At 37.6% G+C, this 10,027-nt stretch overlaps 1 long non-coding RNA gene across 1 annotated transcript in view; it reads left to right on the plus strand.

The window, feature by feature from the left end:
- The first annotated feature begins 8,154 nt into the window (after nucleotides 1-8,154).
- Nucleotides 8,155-10,027, plus strand: part of LOC107582962 (uncharacterized) — a 19,313-nt gene continuing 17,440 nt past the window's right edge. The window contains exon 1 of the long non-coding RNA XR_001608996.1: nucleotides 8,155-8,165. This is a non-coding gene — a long non-coding RNA (uncharacterized lncRNA). The remainder of the gene's footprint in view (nucleotides 8,166-10,027) is intronic.

Below are 10,027 nucleotides of genomic sequence, written 5' to 3' on the forward strand. Positions count from 1 at the left end.
TCTTTATTTTGACGGTCAGGATGACATGCTGTCTTAACACTAATCAGTCAGAGTTCATGTACCCCCCAAAATGCTGCAATAACCAATCAGAAAAAGATAAATATATATTTAAATGTTTAAAATCACAATGATTATCGAGTACCCGGACTTGACAGCGACGATCGTTCATGAAAACGATGATTGGAGTGACTTTAAAAAATGATCGATCGTCACTCTAGTACCCGTGCACATCCTTATTAAACACATACACACAGTATCGAGGTATCTTGTACACTGCATTGATGTATGTAAATGCAATAAACATTTTAATCATACATCTTGTCAAGTTTTGTTACTTCTGAATTTTATTTTTATTTTCATAATTATTTCATATGAAAGAAAATGTATAGTACGATAAATGTGATGATATTGATCTGGAAGAAATGGGGTCTGTTCGCCACGGGGCCCAGTGCGGCCGCACCAGTTGCACCCCCCAAGGACGGCCCCGAGATCTCCCCTTTAATGTAGTCATGTGCAGCCCTTACAAGAAATTCCAGTGCCATATTTTTGAGCAATTAATGCTGAAAGGAGGTCTAACATGGTACAATGTTGTGTTGCCATGTGTCCTTTCTTGTTCTTCAGAAGCTTAAGCCACAGTCTGTGATGTTGCACTGAGAGCGTTAGTGTGTGTGATCCAGAGGGAATTATGCAGCCTTTGTCCTTCATGCTAGAGCTGCACAATTGTCACTTCAGCAAGCTGGAATGGACTACAATTCCCATGGGATATCCAAAGGATACTGCATCCTCTCTGTGCTTTGATATTCATCCCAGTGAGCTTGTTGAAGACCTTGACATTTTAATGCAGTGATTTTATAATGCACAGAAACATGATCACTAGTCCTGAATCTGTTTTGTATAAAATCAGATTTAAAACAAACAAACAATTAAAGAGCATTTGTGTGTTTTTGGTAGTGCAAAACTCACCACCACGATGCTGTGTGGTTGCTGAGGTATTATGGGTTTAGTTTGCTGTCTATCTGGGCATTGCTAGTCTACTTTCTCTTCAAACCTGAACCTCCAGTTGAACCCGGGACTCCAGTTCAGTGTGTAAAACTTGCATGCTTCACTAGCACCCAGGGATGAGCTGTTTGATGGCCTGGAGATTAAAAAGAAGACAAGTACCACAGACTTGCCTAGAAAACTTGTTGGCCTTTTTTTAATACTTGTCCAAGTCATAAAAGATGACCCCAGGAGTTAAGCGCTGATGTTTAATGCTTAAGTGTAGGGCTTTGTTCATGAAATAGTCTATTGACTTAATATTCTCACACATTAACAGAGCAATGCATTTGTGCCCTGTAGGTACAAGGTCTTCTGAGGACAGATAGACTCTATTCATTTAATTATTAATCTTTACATCACTGGGAATATTTCAACTGTGCTTAAAACTCAACTAAAATGAGGCAAGGTTGTTGCAGGATTTCTCTACTTTATGTTAGCCTACTTGATAATTGTTCCCTGAAAGTCGTGCTGCATCTCAATGTGCCTACTTATACTACGCTCTTAAAGTATGTACTCTTTTGGTGAAGAAAAAGTACACACTTTTGAGTGTGTAGTAGAAGAGCAGGCAAGCTTTGGGAAATACTATCACGTCACACAACTGCTCTTTAACAGACGCTCTGTCGCATAGATACACGCACCCTGTCACTGTAAACTGGCCTGTCCGTCATCTTGTCACAGTTAACATCCTCCACATTGCATTTCATTTAACTTCGTACCGTATTGGAGAGAAAATGAAGTAACACATTGATCTGCCAGTCCCGGGTCATTCATGCTGAGAACTCTGCTCGTATTTTATGCATAATGATGCATTTAAAAGTTAATGACCAAACGGATGTTTATAAAAGTTTACATTGCTGTTGCAGATGAAATATAACACAGATAACATTAAATAAATATTTTTTTACCAGGTTAAATGTTGAATATTAGTAACTCAAACCCTTTTTTCTAAACTCTCTACCTAACCGCCCGCCGGTCATGCACATCCGCCATGTTTGTAGTTTTTAACGTGTTTTATTCGTGTTTGTAGTTCTGGACCGAATCCTTCACCAAATCGCAATGGATTGTGGGCAATATTAGCCATTAGAGTGTGCACGGATCCACACTTAAAAAATCGACCTGAAATAGTAGACCATCCGGGGACTTTTGGCATACTCTTTTCAGCATACTATGCTTTGGGACACACTTATTCTAATCTCACATACTATTTAGGATGGATAGTATGAACGTTGAGATGTAGGGTCAGTTTTCCTGCAGTTTATTTCCAGATGCAGTAAATGTGTTGAAGGCTTTGAACTGCCCCTAGTGGTGGTTTGTTGGAGATCCCGTTGAAGTCTGGATGAGAGATGAGCTCATTATGATTTGCTCTTTTATTCCATGTCTAAATGGTTTTAGGGATCAGCTTAATGCGCATTAAATGAACAAATTCCCTTCTGGATCCCAAAGCAAACTGAGGAAAGGCGAAAGTGAGCTTGACTAGGTTAAAGCTCTGGTAAATATGTCAGCTTTATCCTGCATCATTCATGAAGAAAGGCCTGCTCACATCCCTCACACCGAATCGATACATTTGAAACTCTTTACACCAGATCAAGTTTTCAGATGAGTTGTTTTTTTGTCATTTACTACCAGGTGAGTAATATATTCTTGCGTACTATTAACTAAAGCAGTGTGTGTAAATCTAGATTAAAGACACATCTCTTTGGCCAAGCATTCAAATAATGCATCTCATAATCTTTTACTGCAGTCATAATCTTTTACTGCAGTTATATCTAATCAAATGCACATTATTATTAGTTAGTTTGGGTTAAACAAATCATTTTTGCTTGGTTGGAACAGCAGCTACGCTAATTATGTTTGTATTTGTTTCTCTGTCTTTTGCCACGGGATTAACATCCCGTGGTAACTAGGATTTACACAAGCTTCAGTCTGGATCCAGAAGACCTGAGAAGAGATGATGCAACCCCTCAGAGGACCTCAGATGATGCCAACCCTGAAACAACATACAGAACTACCACATTTTGCTATAAGTTTGATTGCATCATATAATAATTGCTGTTAATATTATTCATCGTCTGTTTTATTATGTCTTATATTGATTTTTCTGTACTGCTGGTTCGTCTGGTCAGAGGAGAACTGGCCCCCCGACTGAGCCTGGTTTCTCCCAAGGTTTTTCTCCATTCTGTCACTGATGGAGTTTTGGTTCCTTGCCGCTGTCGCCTCTGGCTTGCTTAGTTGGGGACACTTCATTTCCAGCGTTATCGTTGACATAATTGCAAAGATATTATTTAAACTGAACTAAGCTGGATGTTGACATCACTGAATTCAATGATGAACTGTCTTTAACTGAAAAATGAGTGTTTACTATTGTCATTTTGCATTATTGACACTATTTTCCTAATTAATACTGTTCAGTTGCTTTGTCACAATCTGTATTGTTAAAAGCGCTATATAAATAAAGGTGACTTGACTTGACTTAAATTGTGAGAATCGGTCCTTGTTTTACCAAACAGCTGAGGTAAACTTTAACTCTGTTTTGTATAATTGTGTGAAGTGGCTTGTTTTAGTGCTTCCCTTGAAGGTTGATTGCAGAACAGCATGTTGATGTGATATTGAATGTCATTCGCGTTTAGCTGATCTGGGAGCTGTGTTGGCTGTCAGCCTAAAAGCTTTCTTTCATAAACACCAAAGAAACTCAGTAACCCAGCATAAATCATTCCACTCAAGAATAAATGCCCAAAAACACTGAAGAAAAGCAAATGTTGCCTGTGATCGGTTGAGGCTCTTGGCGACCAGATTCGCTGATTATGTCACTCACTTCACATACATGTTAAATGTTTCAGGGAGCCTTGTACCAGATTGTACCAGAATTTATGTCAGTGATGGCAAACAGCATTGGTTGTTGTGTTTTTATAACCTATTGCGACAGACTAAGTTAATGATGCAGAAGTGCAAATTATATTAAAGTTGCATGAAACAGAAACTGACCATAAGTATTTTCTAAATGCATGTTATTGTATTTTAATGTGAATGATTCATCCATGCATATGTCTCTTTTTTTTATAATTTTGTTTTGACCTCATAATTTTTTATGAAAATGTCTTGACTTCTCTCTGGTGAAGTATGCTGAACTTCTCCAATCATTTAGAGAGATTTCACCCCAAAAATGAAAATCTGCTGAAAATGTACTCCCATCCAAGATGTAGATGAGTTTGTTTCTTCAGTGGAACAGCTTTGGAGAAATGTATCACTTGCTCACCAATGGATCCTCTGCAGTGAATGGGTGCCGTCAGAATGGGAGTCCAAACAGCTGATAAAAACATCACAATAATCCACAAGTAATCCACACCACTCCAGTCCATCCGTTAACATTTTAACTTCAAAGGAGTCCTCTCTCCATAATATGGCTTTCTCCAGTGAAAACATCATCTCATCTGAATCAGGAGAGAAATTTGTACAGATCAAGCACAGTTTACAAGCGAAAACAGTCCAAAACAGCCGTAAACAAATATGTTGGTGGAATTTGATGTGAGAGGACAACAGGGGATGGACTATTTCCACATAAGGAAACATTATTATTGATTATGGAATATGGATTGGTATTTTGAGCAGGAGCGACGGTTTAAAGTTAAAATGCTGTAATGATGGGTTTGTGGCTAATTGAAGCCATGTAGATTACTTGTGGATTATTGTGATGTTTTTATCAGCTGTTTGAACTCTCATTCAAGTCCAACAGTTCCTCATATAAATGTATCATATGGTTTCAGAAGACAGGGAATATAGTGCACAAGTCATATGGACTATTTTTATGGTACTTCTGAGATGCTTTTTTGTTGTTGTTTTGGAGCCTGACATGTAGACATTGTATTCTTCATTGTTTGGAAAAGAGCTATGTACAACATTATTCAGAATGTCTTCTTTTATGTTTTACATGAAAAAAGAAAGTTGTTCAGGTTTGGAACAACATAGTCAATTATGACAGAATTTTCAGTTTTGGGTTAATTCTTTCTTGAATGCAGACGCCACTGTCACTTTGAGTGAGGACTGAGTGAAAAACCAGAGGTGCTGTGGCACACAGTCATATGGACAGATGTTGTGATGTATGGCTCATTGGAGCACATTTGCTGGACTGTGATGGGCCTGAAACTCTCACACACATTCAACCTCTTGTTTATGCTTTATACAATTTAGAAATAATTGTGTATGTGCCTTTAGGTCATCCTATTATGAGTTGGAATCATTTGCTGCTCTCTGTACCCCTCCTGAGGATTCGTGCCTTATTTTTGCTAGTCATTCTTCTACACTCGGCAACTTTATCTTTTTTGTGCAAGTTCTGGTTTATTAATCCTCGTGTTTCATCATCACCTCAAAAATTATTTTCCTCGGGGTTTGCTCAGAGCCTTTTGGATTGTTCTTTCGTATCCCAGGAGATTTACTTTTCAGTTGTTTCTCATTTAGGAATCAACTCTTCCTACTAAAATTCCTTGGGAGATATAAGATTAGATACAAAAATATAGTGTTGTAGGATGAATGTGGATAGCACGTTGCTCAGATCATTTAATCTTGAAATAATTAGAGGGGTTAGGTTTGAGTTCATATTGAAATCTTTGACTTTTGATTGCAGAATTTTGAACTTCATGTATGAGGAATGAGAGCAGTTTGAGACATTGTTGAGATTTACATTTACATTACGTTTAGTCATTTAGCAGACACTTTTATCTAAAGTGACTTACAAATGAGGACAATAAAAGCAGTCAAAACGAACAAAAGAGCAACAATATATAAGTGCAAATGACAAATCTCGGTTAGCCTAACGCAGTACACGTAGCAAGGTATATATATATATTTATATTATACACACACACACACAGAGAAAAACAAGTAGATAGAATATAAAAAATAGAAAGCTAGTGTTTGTTTTTTTTGTTTTTATAAAAAAAAGAAGATAAATATAGATAAAGTAGAATTACAACAGAATAGAAAGTGTTAGAGTTAGAGGGTAAAATAAAGGTGGAACAGATGTGTTTTAGTCGTTTCTTGAAGATGGTTAAGGATTAATTTGGGCAGGTCATTCCACCAGGAGGGAACAGTTAATGAAAAAGTCAGTGAAAGTGATTTTGTGCCTCTTTGAGATGGCACAATAATACGCCGTTCACTTGCAGAACGCAAGCTTCTAGAGGCCACATAACCCTGAAATAATGAATTTAGGTAAATGGGTGCAGAGCCAGAGGTGGTTTTGTAGGCAAACATTAATGCCTTGAATTTAATGCGAGCAGAGATGTCTTCTGAAACTCTGTAAGAGACATATTCAAGGTTACTGTGGCATTTTAATCAGGAGAAAATGCTTTTATATGAATGTAAAAAAATGACACGAGGGTAAGTAAATAATGACTTTTTGGGGAACTATCCCTTTATGGAACTTTACATAAATTCTGTTTTTTTTAGACTAAACTGATCTTTTTTTTGTTTGTTTGTTCATTTATTCAGTCATTTATGTGTTTGTACACTAATGCATTACTTAATTCACAATGTAATTTCATTCAGTCATTTGCTTGTTCATTCATTTGCTCATTAGGTTCATTTTTTATTTGGGTCATTTATTAGTAATTTGTTCATTCTCTTGTTTATTCATTCATTCATTCATTTGGTCATTTGTTTATTTGAGTCATTTATTAGGTCATTTGTTTATTCCCTTGTTGATTCATTCATTAGGTCATTTGGTCATTTAACTGGTCATTTTATTATTCTGTCATTAATTCATTGAGTTGGTCCTTCATTCATTCACTGATTCTTACTGATTTTCTTACGGCATCATGCTGTCCCTTCTATCCGATTTAAGCCCCTCCTCTTCTCTCTGTCTGTCTTTCCCTCACTTTCTCTCTCTCTCTGTCCGTTTATCTTCCTCTCACACTCTCTCTCTCCCCTTCATCTCACCTCCAACTAGTCAGTGTTCGTCTCTGTCCTGCTCTGTCTCTCTCTTTTTCCCTCTCTGTCTATCTCTCTCTCCCTCTCTCTCTCTCTCTTTGGTGTGCTCAAGCTCCAGTTCGGTTTGCTGCCTGTCTGTGCATTGCCGGTCTTGTTCTTCTGCAGACCTGAACCTCCAGCTGAACCCGGGACTCCAGCTCACTCTGCAGCGGGTAAGACTTTAGGCATGCTCTGCTACCACACAAGGAAGAGTTATGTGACAATAAAACAAGGAACTGCGTTGATGGGATGGAGACAGAAAGGAGAACAAGTGCGACAGGAAGGAAGGAAGTGAGACAGAAAGTACAATGAAATCTGGGATAAAAATTGGTCAATTATCAAGTATGAGGAAGATTAGAACAGTTAGAGGATGCAGAAAGACAGGGAGAGATGGTCGTCTCATATCAAAGTCAGAGTGGCTGCAACATCATCTTCATGTAATATCCCATTCACAAACCACAGCTGAGCTCTGCCAGCACTCCGCACAATGCATGTGTGCGTGTGCTAGAGGGAATGAGAGAGCTTGTACAGCATTCCTAAAAATTTAATAGATCACATCTGTAAAATGATAAAAGACTGGCAGAGAGTTTTATGAAGACATAGAGATGAACTTAATGAATCGCTCATTAAAAAGTGATTTGAACTTCAACACAATGATGAAGGTAATGTGGCATAGAGCACAGTATCATCTATCTATCTATCTATCTATCTATCTATCTATCTATCTATCTATCTATCTATCTATCTATCTATCTATCTATCTATCTATCTATATATCTGTCTATCTATCTATCTGTCTGTCTGTCTGTCTGTCGGTCGTTCTGTCTATATACCCATGTATAGTTCTGTCTTTCTATCATTCAGTCTATTTATCTATCCATCTATCCATTTATCTCTCTGTCTGTCTTTCTGTAATTCTGTCTGTCTGTTGGAGTGTTGTTTCTATTTAGTTTGTTTCTCTGAATGCGTATATATTGATCTCATTCATAAACTTGACGCCGATTCTGCTATAAATGTACTGAGATAAATGATACTGTGCCAAATAATATTTCCATAGTAATTATGTTGCCTGCATCAGTTGATTTACCTTTATGTCACTTTTCTAATTGTGCATCTCTTTCATCTCTTAACATATGCATCCATACAAGGACTTTTCATTGACTTCTGTTGTTTTACATTGAGCTAATTTTAGTCAGTCTAAAAGTAACCCTTACAGAAACCATTTTATTTAGATGTTCATTAAGACATTATTTAATCTTTTTATTAAGGTGACTGTTGAAAAGTCCCTGCAATGTTGGTGATTTCAGGTTTTACCATCCTTGAGGGGACATGTGGTCACAATGTAAGCAAAACGTCAACATACAGCTTTTCTTATAGTCCAGATGTTTTAATTGCACAATCTGGAGATGGAACTAGCACAGAAAGAGAGGGAAAGACTCACATAAATGGCACAGGATGAGGAGAAGAGCTTGGCTGCATTAGTGCTGCTCCGGTCCTGGTGCAGTAATATGCCTTTGGGTTCAAATACTCTCTGATGCATGCTGTCAGGGTGTTCGGGGACTGCTGGAATGAGGTTAGCATGTTAGCTAAAAGTATTGCATAGCAAAAAGATTACAGCCATTCTGCAGAGATGGCACAAAGTGTGCATGAGTGTGTGTGTGAGTGAAAGATGCATTACTCCTGCAGGCTGCCTTCTCTGGTTAATGAACCAAATCAGTCACACATGCTCAGTCTCTTGCACATTTTTGGTCATTTAACACTTTTGACTGGATTAACCATCCACCAGAGGTTACCAGTTTAAACTATGCGTTTTTTTAACAAGTCTTTTTTTCCTGCGTTTTCTCTTGTGTTTACTGCATGCTGTTGTCTTGATTTAAAGGATAAATGTTTAATTCCTGCACCGCTAGCGGAACCAAATGGAACGGTTCTGTCCCAGAGGTGCGGTCCATCTGTGAGCCCACCATTTTTGGTGACATAATGCCACACAGACTAATAAAGAACTGTTCTGGAGCCCACAAAAGTCCTTCTGAGCTCCCTTCCAAAATCTAAAATGACAAATAAAGCACCCTACGTCTTTGTGGACTTACTGCAGCCATTGCACATCAGTTGACATAACCAGTGATTGAGTTTAAACTGTTTTTGAAACACGCCCTTCGTCTGCCATTGGTCCGCCAAACAGGTCAAGTCAAATCAAGTCAAATGTATTTATATATCACTTTCTACAATACATTGTTTCAAAGCAGCTACAGACAATCTTGATGTTGATGTTTATAATATCTTAATATCTTCATGCATTATATTCGCATTAACAGATCAGAGCTGGGCGATAATACAGTTTTCAATGATATAAACAACTACAATGTTGAAAGCACCAGTGTTTGTACTTTTTGGAGAAATTAATATATAAATGACTTGCTTAGATGTTTGTGCACATTAAGGAGATGAAAAATCTACTTAAAGTCTCACATTAAGACTTTATCATTTGCCATTATAGGAGATACATTATATCATAGAAATTACACATTTTCTGCCTCTTTTTTTTTTTTTTTTTAGAATTTATGTGATGTTTGTCTGGCCTAATGTTTCTTTGAATTTTTTTATTATTATTATTATTTATTTTATTTTTTTTGTAGTTATGGGCCATTAACTGTGTGTGCTTTGGGTGTTTGTGTTTGCTCATACAATCTTGGCTGAACAGATAGACGTGTGTGTGTGTGTGTGTCTGTTTGGATGTGAGAGCAGTCGAGATTGGACAGCTGACACTAATTGAGTATTGGCAGATAGAGAATGCATTGTTGGTGTGTGTGGGATGGTGTGTGTATGTTTGAATATCTCTCATACGTGGGCAGCTTTTAGATGAAACTCAACTGCCACCTATCTCTAACTAACTGTTTCTGTCTATCTTTCTTTCACACACACACACACACACACACACACACACACACACACACACACACACACACACACACACACACACACACACACACCTCACAAACAGTCTCTCTCTAGATACTATTATGTCAGCAATCTT

This window comes from Sinocyclocheilus grahami, unplaced genomic scaffold, assembly GCF_001515645.1.
Source record: "Sinocyclocheilus grahami isolate Dianchi unplaced genomic scaffold, SAMN03320097.WGS_v1.1 scaffold48.1, whole genome shotgun sequence".
In the NCBI taxonomy this organism is placed as follows: Eukaryota; Metazoa; Chordata; class Actinopteri; order Cypriniformes; family Cyprinidae; genus Sinocyclocheilus; species Sinocyclocheilus grahami.